We start from the raw sequence: 15,705 nt of genomic DNA on the forward strand, positions 1-15,705 counted from the left end.
GTGCTATAGAAATATAGATGGGGCATCACATATATATAAAGGACACTGCAGTGAAGTAAGAAGCTGAGCAAGAAGAAGAAAAAAGAAAGAAAAAAGAGCATTCCATGGAGAGAAAACAATCTGGGTGAAGTTCAAAGAGTGGGAAATTTTTCTGTATATCTAGATTAGGATGTAAGCTAGAGAATGATGATGATTTGATCAGAAGAAAGAAGGCACCTGGTGTACTCTAGTAGGTAAGTGCACTTAGACTTATATAGAGCGATGCTACCTCATAGCACTTTGCACAATGAGGGAAATGTTCTCTATCTGTGCTGTACAACATGGTAGCTACTAACTACATGTGACTATTGAGTACTTGAGATGTGTCTAGTGCCACTAAGTAATTCAACTTTTTAAAACTTCATTTCATTTTAATTGTTTTAAATTGAAATATAAATAGCCAGAAGTGACTAGTGTATTTGGCAACACAGATCTAGAGGAAAGGGCTTTTCATCCTTTGTCTGCCTCTACACTCCTATCATATAACATTTCTCATCACATATGAGCTATGTAGCTGAATGTTTAAATGGAAATTTGACTGAGAATATAAGGCAACAAATATTAGAAACCAAAATGAGTTATGAGATAGATCACCAAGTGTATTATTCAGGGTTCTCCAGAAAAATAGAACCAATAGGATGCACACGTACAGATGCTCCTTGATTTATGATGGGGTCATGTCCTAATAAACCCATCATAAGTAGAAAATAACATAAGTCAAAATGCATTTACTACCCCAATAAACCCATCATAAAGTCAAAACATCATAAGTGGAACCATCGTAAGTCAGGGACCATCTCTGTGTGTGTGTATATATGTCAATAAGCTGGAGACCCAGAAGAGCTGATGGTGTAGTTTCTGACCAAAAGTCAGCAGCCTCAAGTCCAAGGAAGAGCTGAGGTGCTGGTTTGAGACTAAAGGCATGAAAAAGCCTATGTCTCAGTTTCAGAGGCAGTTAGGCAGGAGGAATCCTCTCTTACTCAGGGGAGGGTCGGCCTTTTTATTCTATTCAGACCTTCAACTGATTGGATGGAAGCCCACCCACATTATGGAGGGTGATAGGCTTTACTCAGTCTATTGATCAAATGTTAACCTCATCCAAAAATACCCTCACAGACACACCCAGAATAATGTTTTACCAAATATCTGGCAACATGTGGCCCAGTCAAGTAAATACATAAAATTAACCACCACACCAAGTAAAATCTAAAAAGAGTACTTATTAGAGACTCTTAAATTTCTCACCCATGGGAAGAACATAGAAGAGTTGAGGGAGGAGTTTTGAAGAGAATTTGTAGGGACTCTGGACAGAGCTGCTCATGGGCTAGTCTGCTATGAGAAATACCAGCTCTGAGGGAAATGATTGATTCACCCCTCGCCTCAACTCTAATGAGAGATCTTCAACAGAGAGCTTGATAAGTGTCCTTGCTGTTGGGATGATGCAGTGGATTGAAGTCTGACTCCCACTGAGAAATCCAAAAGACAGAGTGGGGGTGGCTAGCTGTTCCAAGCAGGAGGAAGGAAAGAGAGGCAACAAGTTTCAGTTGCCTGATTCCCAGATTTGGTTGACACAAAGCATACAGCAGTGTTTTTCATATGGGCCACATGTGAGCTTCCTTATTATAAGGTCACCCACAGGGGCAAACAGGCCTCAGCACAGTGATGCTTAAAATATGACAGCATTTCTACGATCACAGATGTGTATATTACCTCCATTAAGGGAAATGCAGGTGAGAGCTCCCCAGTGTTGAGAGTTTTTAGAAGACCCACAGTTTCACCACCCAAGAAGAAGGAGGCTTTTAACTTCAGTCAGGTCCTGAGAGCATACACCTCCCCAACTGCAAGCTTTCCACCACTTGGTCTATCTAGGAAAAGGGGAATAAATTTAATTTGAAAGAAGTTGGAAATTTTATCTGTAGCATTAAACTAAACAAATCTAAGAAATGTCTACAGGCATAACTGACAGCTTTTGGTAAACATATTTTATATAGATGATGAGGATAAGGGGGTTTGGAGTATCATGCTCAGGTTTCTTTTTGGGGTAATTCTCTCCAGCTATATTTGATGATCCTATGACTTTGTGTTACCTGAGATTAATTAGAAAGGTCAATAGACTGTTGGAGTTTTCATCTAAAGCAGAGAAAAAACTAAAGTGTTAAAGGACCATGGGGTCAAAATAATTGCTCCGTATCCCATAGTTAAGCTTATTCAGTGTACCAGATACATATGCAACAACTTTCAAAGAGTTGGCCAATGAGAAGGAAGGAGTATGATCCCAAAAGTAACATCTTAGAAACTTTCGGGGCAGATGAGTGGCAATTTGTGTAGTTCAAAATTCCTTTTAAAGTATTCTAATTCTTCCAACCCAATGAGAATTCCTGCTATAAAAGTTGAGGAGCCTTTAAACAGTTATAAAAGGGGAATGACATAAACAGACTTGTGTTTTGGAAAGCCCACCATAATACTTGTACGGGGGATAAAGATGGACTAACTTCACAGACTTTCGACATGAACACCTGTTGAGAGGTAAATGCAATAGTTCTGGTGAAAGACGATGGGATTCTAAGCTAAGAAAAGGTGAGGGATGCAACAAAGGGAAGAAATTCAGGAGATATTTAAGAGGTAAAATTAACAGATCTTGATGAGAAAATTAGATATAGGTGGTGGGAAAGAGCAGTTTTGAGAATGATGCTCAGGTTTCTGACTTGAGTAATTCTCTTTAGATACATTATAGTTGAAACCCCAGAGGCACGAGCTGAGGCTTAGAAGAAGATAGTCCCTGCAGTTCTCAATTTAGAGGCAGTCTTAACTCGACTGGGTGGGAATTGTGCTATATCATATGATTGTATCATGTTACCTTCCTGTGGTAGGCAGAATAAAGGTTTCCCCAAAAGTGTCTATGTTCTAATCCTGGAAACTGTGACTACATTATAGGGCAAAGGGAATTAAGGTTACATGTGGAATTAGGTTGCTAACCAGCTGACCTTAAATTAGGAATAATATCCTAGATTATCCAAGTGGGCCCAATGTAATACAAGGGTCCTTAAATGTGAAAGAGGGAGGCAGAAGGGTAAGTGTTAGAGTGATCACACTGAGAGAGATTTGAATGGCCGTTGCTGACCTTGAGAATGAAAGGGAGCCAGGAACCAAAGAATGTGAACAGCCTTAGAAGCTGGAAAAGGCCAGAAAACATATTTCCCCTAGAACCTCCAGAAAAGAATGCAGCACTGCCAATACCTTGATTTTTATCCCAGAGAGACCCATTTCAGACTTCTGACCTCCACAACTGTAAGATGATAAATTTGTGTTGTGTAAGCCACTAAGTTAGTAGGAATTTGTTACAGCAGACATAGGAAACAAATGCACTAATCATTTATACATTCTTAGCAAATCCCTGGTCTCAGATTCATCTAAATTCCTAATTTGTTAACCTCTAACTAATGCTTTATTGTTTTCTTGACTCATTGTTACTTGCAGTTTATTTAAACAGTATTTATAAGCTGGCAACTATATTCATATACCTACTATTGTGTGACTATCACTGTAGTAATTTAAACTACCAGGTGTATTCCCTCTGGACAGTTAAATTATCTCAGTACAAACGTGAATGAAAAGAACACTTTATGATGCAGTCTTTTTTTCCTGCTTATCTAATCACCATTCAACTAAAACAGTTCTCAAGTAGTAAATAATTTAGTAATAAAATTTAGGCAGCTGTCTGTCACAAGATATGAACTTTGTTTTGCTGATGAATTAATTAATGTTTGCAAAATGCCATGTAAATGTTAGCTCTTATGCATTTCTTATTTATGGTAAGTACATAACCTTAAATTTAATTCCATGCAATAAAAAATTCTGTGAAATATAAGTGGTAATGATGGATAAACATTATTTGCCCTTATGACTTTATCAGTAACCTACATATAATATTCAGAACTTTAAATGGTGAAGATAATATCTCTCAAGCCTAGCTTGGCCCAACACTCATGAAACATAAATGTGAACGATTTTGGCTGGCAGGCTTAAAAATGAGTATGAAGCCACCACAACTTTCATATAACTTTGAAATGGGAGAAGAGGAGGAAAGATGGAGGCAAGACTCTGTCCAAACTGGTGTCTTTGGGGCAATGAGAATATTATATATATTTTTGGAAGATCCAAAACATATTTCCAAATAGAGATTTTTAAAAGGCTATTTTCATTCTGGTTTAAGGTCACACATAGTCTATTACTGTGTTTATATTGTGGGTCTTCCCCCAGAAAATGGGTCACAACTAGAACAGTGCTTTATAGTCACTGTGCCACTGCCAGATGATCCTAGAGATTAACAGAAAAGGGCAATGGAGCTTCCAAGGACAAGGACCATATCACATTCTTTATAGGACAAGGAGCAATGAGAACACTACATTCTTCCACAAAGTGACAGCTAGCCAGACAGGCAAGGAAGCAAAGAATCTGGCCTCTGGGTTATCCTTAGTTATAACACTACCACCTAAAAGGACAAAAATGTAAAATGAGTCAAGAAGAAATACATGAATTATATTAGTAAAGGAAATTGAAACATCTGCAGTATAAAACTCCAGTATAAAATAGCCTATGCCATTACCCCACAAAGACACAAAAGTCCTCTATATGAAAATGATACTAGAAACTGTAATTTGATTAAGGTTGAGGTACCATAGTTATAAATTGCATGTGAAACAACAAATGTTTAAAACAGTTGAAAATTTTTGTATTTCTTAAAATTGAGCCATATGCCATAAATCTCAATATACAGGGTATCTGCAGTCTCCGTGCAAGTCTGTTTGTATAGCAAAACATACATTTGAGCATCTGTAGAGAGCTGAGGTGTAATCTGCCACAACTATGTAATTGAAGAAGATCTGATGCCTGGAACTATACAACAAGTTATTTTCAACTAGCAGAGCTTAGCATATTTTTCTTTCAGGATGAAAGTGTAGAGTTCTGGGTTATAATTGTATTTCTAACTCACTAAAAGAGCTCACAAACGTGTACATTATGATAGAAGCAAGTCCTTAAATAGACAGTACAAATGTACAGAATTTCACCTCTTCTCGACAATGTAATTTTAACCAACTTTTAAATACCATAAGCAAAATGCACCTGAGCCCATGTAGATAGAGAATTCTGGGTGGGAATGTTAATTCAAATGTGTTTTACAATAAGTAAATATCCTGAAATACATCAGTTTCCTGTACACATCATCTGCCCCTCTCAAATAATGAAACCAAAGTGTTCCATGGCATATTCAAAAGAATATTGTTTTCCACCTATGTTTGCATGGTTGTTCAAATCATCATGCAGACTCTGGTGCAATACTAGATACTTGGAACCTTCCATAGCTTATGCTGTATGGAAGTTTTGTAGCCTCTTTTCCAATTCATTAATTTGAGAGCAGTTGGTTTATCTCTAAGTTTTCCACAAAGTGTCATCAAGAGGGTTTGATTTCTGGCTCTTGTCTGAATAAGAATTGCAATTCCAAGTAGCTGGCTATGGACCACACTAAGGTAGGCCTCTGAAGTAACCTTAGCATAACTTCAGCTGGTAGATAGGACCTAAATCCTTCTCTACCCCAAGAGAAACTAGCTAAAGGGAAGGCCACAGGATCAACAGGGATTTCTAATAGGCTTCTAGCTTTTCACTGGTCATTTAAAAAATACCATATCATTTATAGGAGTCGGAACAAGGAGGATTCTCTGTTCTTCATAAACGGACCTTGTGCTTGCTTTAGAGGCACTAGCAGGGAATGCAGCTCATTGAAAAGCCTTCATTCATGGTCAGTATCTGTCAAGAAAGGTAGCCTCTCTAAGGACACGGTGGGTAAGGGACTCTAATGAGGAAGTTAGAAGAGAACTAACAAGTGAGCCCCACATCAGCTGATCAGAGTCTGCAAGACAGCAGATGCCACCTTAGTTCTGTACTTGGTTCTCTTTTGTATTTTAGGTTTACTCCCAGTATTTTAAGTTTACTCCTTATTGTTATACAATTATATCCCTAACTTTGCATATGACGTAATTGTTTTAATGACAACACTATCATGAATACACTAGAATTAGTTCAGACAGAAATGGCCTGTGAGTTCCCTTGGTAGAACTCTGTGAAGAACGGACATACTCATTTTTGTGTGTCCAGAATCTAGCATGGTATGTGGCAGACAATGAATGACAGAGAAATGTTTGTTAATTTGTTTTTTAAAAATGTCCCCTATGTGTCTAGTGTCTATGTCTTCCTTAGCATGGGTATTTCCTAGTCCCTAGAAACTTTGAATAGTGTAAAACAAATATTTCTGGTAACATCACGCATAGTGCCATAAGCATAGCATACAAGTATTTTCTTTCTTTTGCACCTTTCATTTTACTTATTAAATAGATGAGAGTGAACAACACAAGGAAAGACACGTGATAGGACCTTAGACATATTTAAGAATGTGAAAATCCCCGTTATCCTGAGACAGTTCACCATAGTTTGGGAGCAACATGAAATACTGGAAAACTTCATTAATTAGTCTCATCCAATAGTGTGTTCACATTAGGTACTCAATAAATGTCATTAAGTGACTGATTACTAAAAGAATAATGAGGGGTTTTGGCACTTAATGAAAGTAAAAGCTGAATTAACAATAAAAATGAATTTCTGACTAACATGGGGAAAGTTGTTCCTGAATTATTAAATCCTGGATAGCGGTAATTGTGCTCAGGGTTCCATTTCTTCAGTTCCACTGAGCAGATTCAGAAGCAGAACAAATGTGCAAAAGATTTAGTAATATGAGTGTGATTCTCAGAGAACAATTTTCTTGATCTTCCTTTCTTTCATACTCAGTAAAAGAGAAGTATCACAAAAATATGAAACCCCACGTTGCCTGCACTAATTCCAGCTCCTTTGCTCAGTTTCTCTACTCTTGGGACACGGAGGCAGCTTCTGATTTCTGTCACTTTGGATTTAGCTACAGGGAGCTGCAAAAGCATGTGGGAGGAGATCAGGGAAGAGAAGAGGGACTTCCGTGCTTCCAGCATCAGTCAGGCAGCAGACTGCAGCGGCTCAATTGTCCAGAGTGAAACGATCGTGACCCGAAGCTTGAAAATCCCCATTTGCGGAACACTTACTGACTTTAGCAAAAAATGTGCTTATCTTTAGGGGTGACTGGCTACAGGGCAGCTGTCTGTCAGTCAGGCTCTGAAAAACCTCTCTCCATGGGATGTTGTGTGCAGTGCAGCTCTTCTCTGTCATGGGAATGGCAGCTCCTATACTCTAGGTCAAGGCAAAAACTGGAAAGATGAAAAAATTGGCCTGTTCTTGACATAAACCTTCAGGAAGCCTTGGAAGCATTCAGGTAAGATACTAGCAGCCTTGGGCAACAAAGCACCCCGAAGCCTGAGAAAGGAAGAGTGGTGAGGCAAGGTAGAAATATGGTTATTCTTCTCATCTAACTTATTAAAGAATTTACATTTGTTGGTGCTTGATGTGTGCACAAACTTACATGATGTCAGACAACTAAGCACAGCTTATGGGATCACCGTTTTCTCTACTTTTAACACACATATGAGTATATATATACAGCACAGTTACTCAATGACCAAAGAGAAAACCACCAAAACACCTCTTAGGCAGTAGAGTCCTGCCAAGATTTTCAGATTTTGATGATCGATTCCATTAATACAACAGGTCAATATCCATTAAGTTTAGATAGTCCCTCAGACAGTGAGGCCCACTGTGGGTTAATGGCTCAGAGCATGGCTTTGGATCTACACTGCTGGACTTGGACTCCTAGCTCTCCTGTTCAATAGTTATATGGCTCTATGTAAATTATTAACCTCTCAGTGCCTCAGTATTCTTATCTATAAAGTGGAGATGATGATAATGTACCTACTTCACAAGTATTTAATAAAAGTGCTGAACTTGGAAGAGTGTATGGAACATAGTTAATGCTTTATAAGGATTAATTATATAAGAAAAGAAAAGGTCTCGGTACTATGCTAACAAAGTTAAATGTGTTTTTCATGAACGTTTAAAAATGTCTAGGATTGAATCAGCCAACCATTAAGTTTTAAATTAAGAAAACCCTATAGAGATGATAGCCATCTGGGCAACAAAAATGGAGATTTAAAATAATTTTAATCTGTTTTTCACATAATCTCATTATTATATTCATATAAATGTCTGCAAAGTAGACCAGTCTATGTAGACCAAAAAATTTATATAAAAAATTAAGCTTAGATTGGGTAGTCCTGACAAATCAAGTGAGTGGTTCATATAAAATATATTATTGCTTTCATATGTAAGCACATCTATGTAGCAATTCCAAAAGAAAAAGCAAGAAAACAAATGCTTGCTTTTTAAATGCACACTAAGGTAGCAATATTGTTATTAGTTCCATTTGGAATTTATTTACATATTCATTCTATGAATAAGTAGGTCAGTTTTCTCACCACCATATTAAAATGTTTACAGAGTATTAAGGAATTTTAGAGGCATTTTAAATCATTGCCCAGCACCTCTAATTTTCAAGTTTTAAAACTAGGGCCCACAGAGGAGAGCCAACTTGCCCCAAATTAGAAATAAGGTAATTCACAGGTTTGTCACACAAAGAGCTTATTCTCACTTGGGGAGAACAATACAACATTGCATGGTCAATGTAATAATTTCCTACTGCTGTTGAAATAAATTACCACAAAGTGAGTAGCTTAAAACAAGAAAAGTGTATTCTCTCGTGTTTCCGTCCAGAATCAAGCTGTGCTGTAGGCAGGGCCGTGCTCCCTCTGCAGGCTCTGCGGGAGCATCCTTTCCTTGCATCTTCCAGCTTCTGGTGGCTTTTGGCATTTCTGGGCATGTTGCCGCATCTTTTCTCAGCACCCTCTTCACGTCACCTTCTCTGTGTGGGACTGAGTCCAAAGTTCCTCATTGAAAGTTCACCTAGGATAATCCAGGACACGTCTTCCTCTCAAGATCCTTAGCTCAATCACATTTTTGCCATCTAAGGTAATATTTACAGGTACTGGCGATTAGGAAGTGAACATAACTGAGGGGAGGGGACCTGAAGGAGCATCATTCAGTCCACTACATCCAGGCAGTGTTGATGAGCCTGTGGATAACTCCCAAATAATATTCTAGTTCTGACAGCTTCAGATGATGAAAGCTTAAGAAATGGTTGGCCTTTACCTTTTGCCCTGCAACTCACTCACTCCTCTTAATTAACTGAGATGTGCATATAGAACCATAGAATTCTATTAACTCAGCAAACGTTTTTATGTGGATTTCAGGGTTCTGGTGAATTTTGGCCTGTGAATTCCAGGAAAACATGTCAAATTGGACAGATACAGTTATTTCTGCTCATTCTTGAAACTTCACTAAGGAGGCAGTTAAGGAATAAAAGAGGTGAAGACATACATGTTCAAACATTATGGCAGAAGACACAAATGATGAACAGAGATATCAACCAAAGTTTAGAAGATGGAAAGCAGTTGGACAAGTGGTGACCAGCTATACAAGCAGGAAAAGACAACCCTAAGCTTGCAAAGGGAGAAGCAATGGATGCATACGGATTTAAACTTGAAAATTACAGAAACAGGAGAATTGGAAGCATCATTATCTTTGAAGGCCAGAGTGAGAGAGAAATTCAATAATCTTTTTCTTCCAACTCCTAAATTTGAAATTTCTGAAAACTAAAATTCTTTAAAAAGTCATCTGCCAGCATTATTCAAACTAATTTGCTATCAAAATTTGACCTAACATATCTAAAACTAATTATAGTCTTTTTCACCCATCTTAGTGTTACTATTCATGTTCCACAGCAGAAAATTCAATGTGTTTGATTAAGGAGGCTGCTGCAGGTCCCACTAGGTAATATATTGGTTATGCACCATATTATTTTCTAAAATCTAAAAAAATCTGAATCCTCAAACGTATCTGGTCCCAAAGGTTTCAGATAAGAGATTGTGGAATTGTGTAAAGAGCATTTTTTAGTCCAAAATTTTTCCCATGCCATTCTCCATCCTAAGAGAAAGTGAAGTTTATTCTCTGGAGGAATTAAATCTGAGAAGTCCTAGTCTCTGAGAGGCCTTGCACATTGAAGGCTGATATAAAGCACCATCATGAAAGAGGAGAATTAAGTAAAAATTTATAGAGTCAAGAGTAAGGAACTGCTGCAAATCCCAGTTGCCCTGCTTGGCTCACAGAAAAGAACAACTGGGTTTATACTCCCTGGGTAGAATATTGGAGAATGAAGGATTTTTCCCTTAGCTGGTCCAAAATAAAAGACCTATACATTCGACACTGGGCAGTTTCTGTGCAAAACGGTGGGAACTCCTTCTGTTCACCCTATAGAGATGTCTCACCCCTGTGTATAGATCTTTAAATCAGCTGAATGGAAGTCAAGGATCATTAGACATTTGAGGACATGAAAGACTAAATAAAACCAATGGAAAAAGAAACTCTGAGTAAAAGCTTCCCCAAAGCTGTAATTAAATTCTCAGAAAGATAAAAGATTTATATCCATGAAATAAGAACATAAATTTCATCTTTAAAAATCTTCAGAAAATAAACACCACAAGATTAAGCATATAAAATATTTGTATTCAATTGAAATATTGGAAATTAAAACTGCCAAAAATTCTTAAAACTCCCATTGTTAGTGAAGTTTCAGAACATTATGGATTTTCCAAAAATTCTTAAAACTCCCAGGGATAGCAAACATGCTGCATAGAAAGGCATGAAATATAAGTATTTTATAAAAATATAAAAAACTATCAAACTCAACAGCATCACTAGACATTAGAAGATAATTGGTCTTCCAAAGTTCTGAAGAAAAATTAATTTCAAACTAGACTTGAGTATACGTCTAATGTAATGATTTGAACAATGGCACGTATACATACAATCTTTTAAAAATATTACACTACAGATATCATGGTAAGCTACTTGGAGAATATATGCGTACTTCAAAAAAAACCAGGGAGTAAAAAGAAAACTATGCAATAAAAAAAAAAAAAAAAAAAAAAAAAACACAGTCAATAAAGAAAAAAAGGCAATTGGAATTACGAAGATAATATGTCCTGTAATAACATCCTAAGAACAATCTTAGAGAGTATTTGGTCCCAACTGGTGCAAGAGAACAAAGACTATTATATTTCCTAGTATGCTCAACCATATTTAAAGAGCTCTAGAAAACTAAATATGCAAAAAACAAGGCAATTATTACTTTTGACAAAAACAAAAAGTTGTATAAGAAAGAAAATGTACTAATCATAGTAGTCCACATGGCTTAGCCATGCATAATGTTTATATAATCATAAACATTTAAACATCAAATATTGATTCAGCAAAAATGATTACTATATCTACACTAGAAGAATGGGGGAAAGGAACTATGGGAGTGAATGTAGGGATTTACGGGTTAGTATGAGAAAGTAAAATGCTCATTCTCCAGGGAAGAGAATCAAAAGGTACTATATAAATTAAAAAATCAAGAACTAGCTATATATGTTTGACACTTAGAAATAAGGAGGTAAATATTAGAATAAATAGTTAAAAAGACTTGAAAGCCATTAACTTTGATATAGGGACACTCAGGTTGTTCTACTTGAACAGTAGACTGGTATTTTTCATTATAAATCACTGAATTTTTATAATGTTCTAATTTGACATAAATAAAAATCGAATTTTTAATAAAAAGAGACTAAAAAGAGACTCTAGTGATTATGTTAGCAAATAAATAAGGTAAATATAAATTGCAATTTCTTGCTTGTACATGTTTAATATTTTCCTTCCTCTTCCTTTCCATGTAAAATGATTTTTTTTTTTTTTTTGGCCAGATTAATCTTTCTCCAGTACAGCTTAAATCATGTTCTGCTTAAAATCTTTAAGTGGCTAAACTAATTAATTTGGCATTTTAAGTCTTTGCAACTAACTTCCCAAGTTCTTATTTTTTTTTTTTTTCACTTAGATATTTGTAGAGTAACTGCCGTGTGTTCTTTTGAAAGCAAAGAGGATACAATGATGCACACGACAGACATAACCTCAGTCTTCAAGGCACTTGAACTCTACATGCTTCTGGCTAACACACTTTTTCTAAGCCTTTGTTCTAATACACTGGGCTTGTCTGTCTTCTCCTTCCTCTTCGGGTATGTATGTAGAAACCCTGGTTATTCTTCAAGGCAGAATGCAAATGACACCTTCTTCATAAGGTCCCCAAGTGGAACTTAATTGTTTCTTATCCAAATGTCCTTTGAATTTTAGCCACATGGCTTTTATGTGCTAATCGCTTTCTCCCTATATAATAGCAACTCATAGATATGTTTGTCCTCCCAACTAGAAACTGAGTTTTTTGAGAACAGGGTTGTTGACAAATGCATTTTTATATTCTCTATAGTACTCCCGCACATAGTAGGTACTCAAAAAGTAATTATCTGGAGAACCCACTTGGATATTTTTACCTAAAAACATTGGAAAACCATATTAACAGTGGCTTATACCCCCAACATTTATTTTATTTTGTTTTTTGTTAAATAAATGTTTTATTTTAGAATAGTTTCAGATTTATAGAAAAATTTCAAAGATAGTATACAGGATTCCCATGTACCCTACACCCAGCTTCCCCTATTATTAACCTTGCACATTAGTATGGTACATTTGTCACAAGTAATGAACTAACATTTATGCATTATTATTAACTAAAGTCCATACTTTATGCAGATTTCCTTAGTTTTTACTTAATGTCATTTTTGCTGTTCCAGGATCCTATCTGAGATACTGTATTACATTTAGTTGCCAAATCTCCATAGACTCCTCTTGGCTATTACCATTTCTCAGACTTTTCTTGTTTCTGATGATTTCATTAGTTTTCTTTTGCTGCAGTAAAATATTATCACAAACTTAGTGGCTTAAAACAATATAAATTTATTATCTTCCAGTTTTGTAGGTCATAAGACCAATATGCTTCTAACTGAGCTAAAATCAAGGTGTCAGGAGAGCTTGTTCCTTTTTTGGAGGCTCACAGGAAGGCTGTTTCCTTGCCTTTTCCAGCTTCTGCAGGCTACCATAATGACCCTTGATAGTTTTGAGAAATACGAAGGTATTTCAAAAAGTTCATATAAAGATTTGTATTATCTTTTATTTTCCACAGATTTTTTGATCTACCCTTGCATTGCTCAGGTACAAGTACATTATACAATTTCTCTCAATTGGGATTTGCCTGGTGTTTTTCTCATGATTAAACTGGGGTTGTGGGTTTGGTAGAGGAAGACCACAGAGGTGAAGTAGTAACAATCTTATCACATGTCAAGTGTACATGATATATCAACATGACATCACTGTTGCTGTGAGCCTAGATCACCTGTCTGAAGTAGTGTGAAGTAAAGTAGTGTGAAGTAGTGAAGTGTCAGATGTGATGGACAGAATAATAGTTCCCCAACTATGTTTATGCCCTAATCCCTAGAACCTGTGATATGTTAGGTTACATGACAAAAAGAAATTAAGATTGCAGATCGACTTAAGTTTTCTAGCTGACCTTCAAATAGGAAGGTTATCCTGAATTACCTGGCAGGCCCAATGTAATCAAAAGCCAGAAGAGACAGTCAGAGAAAGAGAAGGAAGCAGATGAAGGAAGCAGGTCAAAGTGGTGTGATGTGACAGCAAGAATGTCACGTAAAGATGGAGGTAGAGATTGGAGTGATGCATCTACAAGCCAAAGAATACCAAGGATTAGTGGCCATTACCAGAAGCTGAGAGAGGCACAGAACAGATTTTTCCTCCGAGTCCTCAGTAGAAATCAACCCTGCTGACACATGATTCCAGACTTTTAGCCTCTAGAACTGTGAGACAATAAATTTCTGTTGTTTTAAGCCAAAAAAAAAATAGTGGTATGATGTGCAAACTTGACCTCTTGCCGCTGGCTTTGAAGGGAGCCAAGAGCCAAGGAATGTAGACAGCCTCTAGAAGCTAAAAAAGACAAGAAAACACTCTCCCCTGGAACCTGCATAAAGGAATGCAGCCCTATCCACATCCCTGCTAACACCTTTATTTTAGCCCAGTGTTAGACTTCTAACCCACAAAACTGTAAGATAATGAAGTTTTATTGTTTTATACCACCAACTTGGTGGTCTTTTGTTACAGTACCTCTAGAAAACTAATACAGTGTGCCCATGCCCACCAGACCCTGTTTGTTTAGACTGACCAGAGTCCACAAATTCTCCCTTCAAAGCCAGTCCAGACTGCCCTCCACCCCAGGTTTCCATCCTTTAAAAACACTAAGAATAATCTCCTTGTATCAGTTTTTACTAGAGCCAATCACCTGTCATGCCTGGAACAGGGATAGTACCCAGATTTTCCTTAGCTCCAATAATCACACATCTACAAAAAGAACGATAGCCAGTTAGTGAAAGCTCATGAATTCAAGGAGCACAATGGACACATCACAGGTATTGACTGGACTCCCAAGAGCGACCACATCATCACTTGTGGGGTAGACCAAAAAGCCTATGTCTGGAGTCAGAAAGATGGTATCTGGAAGCCAACTCTGCTGATCCTGAGAATAAATCACACAGCCACTTTTGTAAAATGGTCCCCTCTAGAGAACAAATTTGTTGTGGGAAGTGGACCGTGACCCATTTCTGTTTGTTTCTTCAAGTCTGAAAATGACTAGTGGGTAAGCAAGCTCATTAAAAAGCTGACTCGTTCCACAGTCCTCAGCTTGGATTGGCATCTCAGCAATGTTTTGCTGGCAGCAGGATCATGTGACGTCAAATGCAGAGTGTTTTCTGTTTACATTAAAGAAGTGGATGAAAAGCCAGCCAGTACACCCTGGCGCAGCTGATGTCAGAGTTTGGTGGCAGTGGCACTGGTGACTGGGTCCATGGGGTCAGCTTCTCTGTCAGTGGGACTGCCTGGCCTGGGTCAGCCATGACAGCACTGTGTCTGTTGCTGATGCCTTAAAAAGGGTGCAGGTCTCAACTCTGAAAACAGAGTTTCTACCACTCCTGAGTGTACCATTTGTCTCAGAGAATAGCTTTGTAGCTGCTGGCTATGACTGCTGCCCGATGTTCTTTAACTAAGATGACCGTGGCTGCTTGACCTTTGTTTCCAAGTTAGACATTCCAAAACAGAACATTCAGTGCAGCATATCTGCCATGGAACCCTCCTGCAACACGGACAAGAGGGCCACCCCTGAGGATCCCAATACAGTCTTGGAGACTGCACTAGAATAGCACCACACATATGTCTATTTATGTGGTGGACAAGCAAGATTGTCACAAATTTTGCACTAATGGCATCGATGGATCCATGATAATTTGGGATTTCAAGACCTTAGAGTCTTCTATCCAGGGCCTCTGGATGATATGAAGCTGAGTGAATGAAAACCACGGCTGATTGCAGCTCCGCCATTTGCATTATGCTGAGGAAAGCCAAGGAAACACTGAAAACACATATTGCGCAAATATTGTGTGGTTTTGTTGGAATTGGTGAAAGTGTTGGTTTAAAAAAAAAAGAAAAGAAAAGAAAACTAATACATCAGGTTTCTCGACTGTGAAGTTACTCTTTTCAACCCCTTTCCTTACTCTACTGTTTGTAAGAAAACCAGTATGCTCAGTCCATATGTAAGGGGTAGGAGTTAGGCTCCTCTTCCATGAAGATGCAGTATGTACGTAAATTATT

At 37.5% G+C, this 15,705-nt stretch overlaps 1 pseudogene; it reads left to right on the forward strand.

Annotated features, from left to right (window-relative positions):
• The first annotated feature begins 14,349 nt into the window (after positions 1-14,349).
• On the forward strand, positions 14,350-15,393 carry LOC134386566 (actin-related protein 2/3 complex subunit 1A-like; annotated as a pseudogene).
• Positions 15,394-15,705: the final 312 nt, after the last annotated feature.

The sequence above is a fragment of the Cynocephalus volans genome, chromosome 9, assembly GCF_027409185.1.
Source record: "Cynocephalus volans isolate mCynVol1 chromosome 9, mCynVol1.pri, whole genome shotgun sequence".
Taxonomy (NCBI): Eukaryota; Metazoa; Chordata; class Mammalia; order Dermoptera; family Cynocephalidae; genus Cynocephalus; species Cynocephalus volans.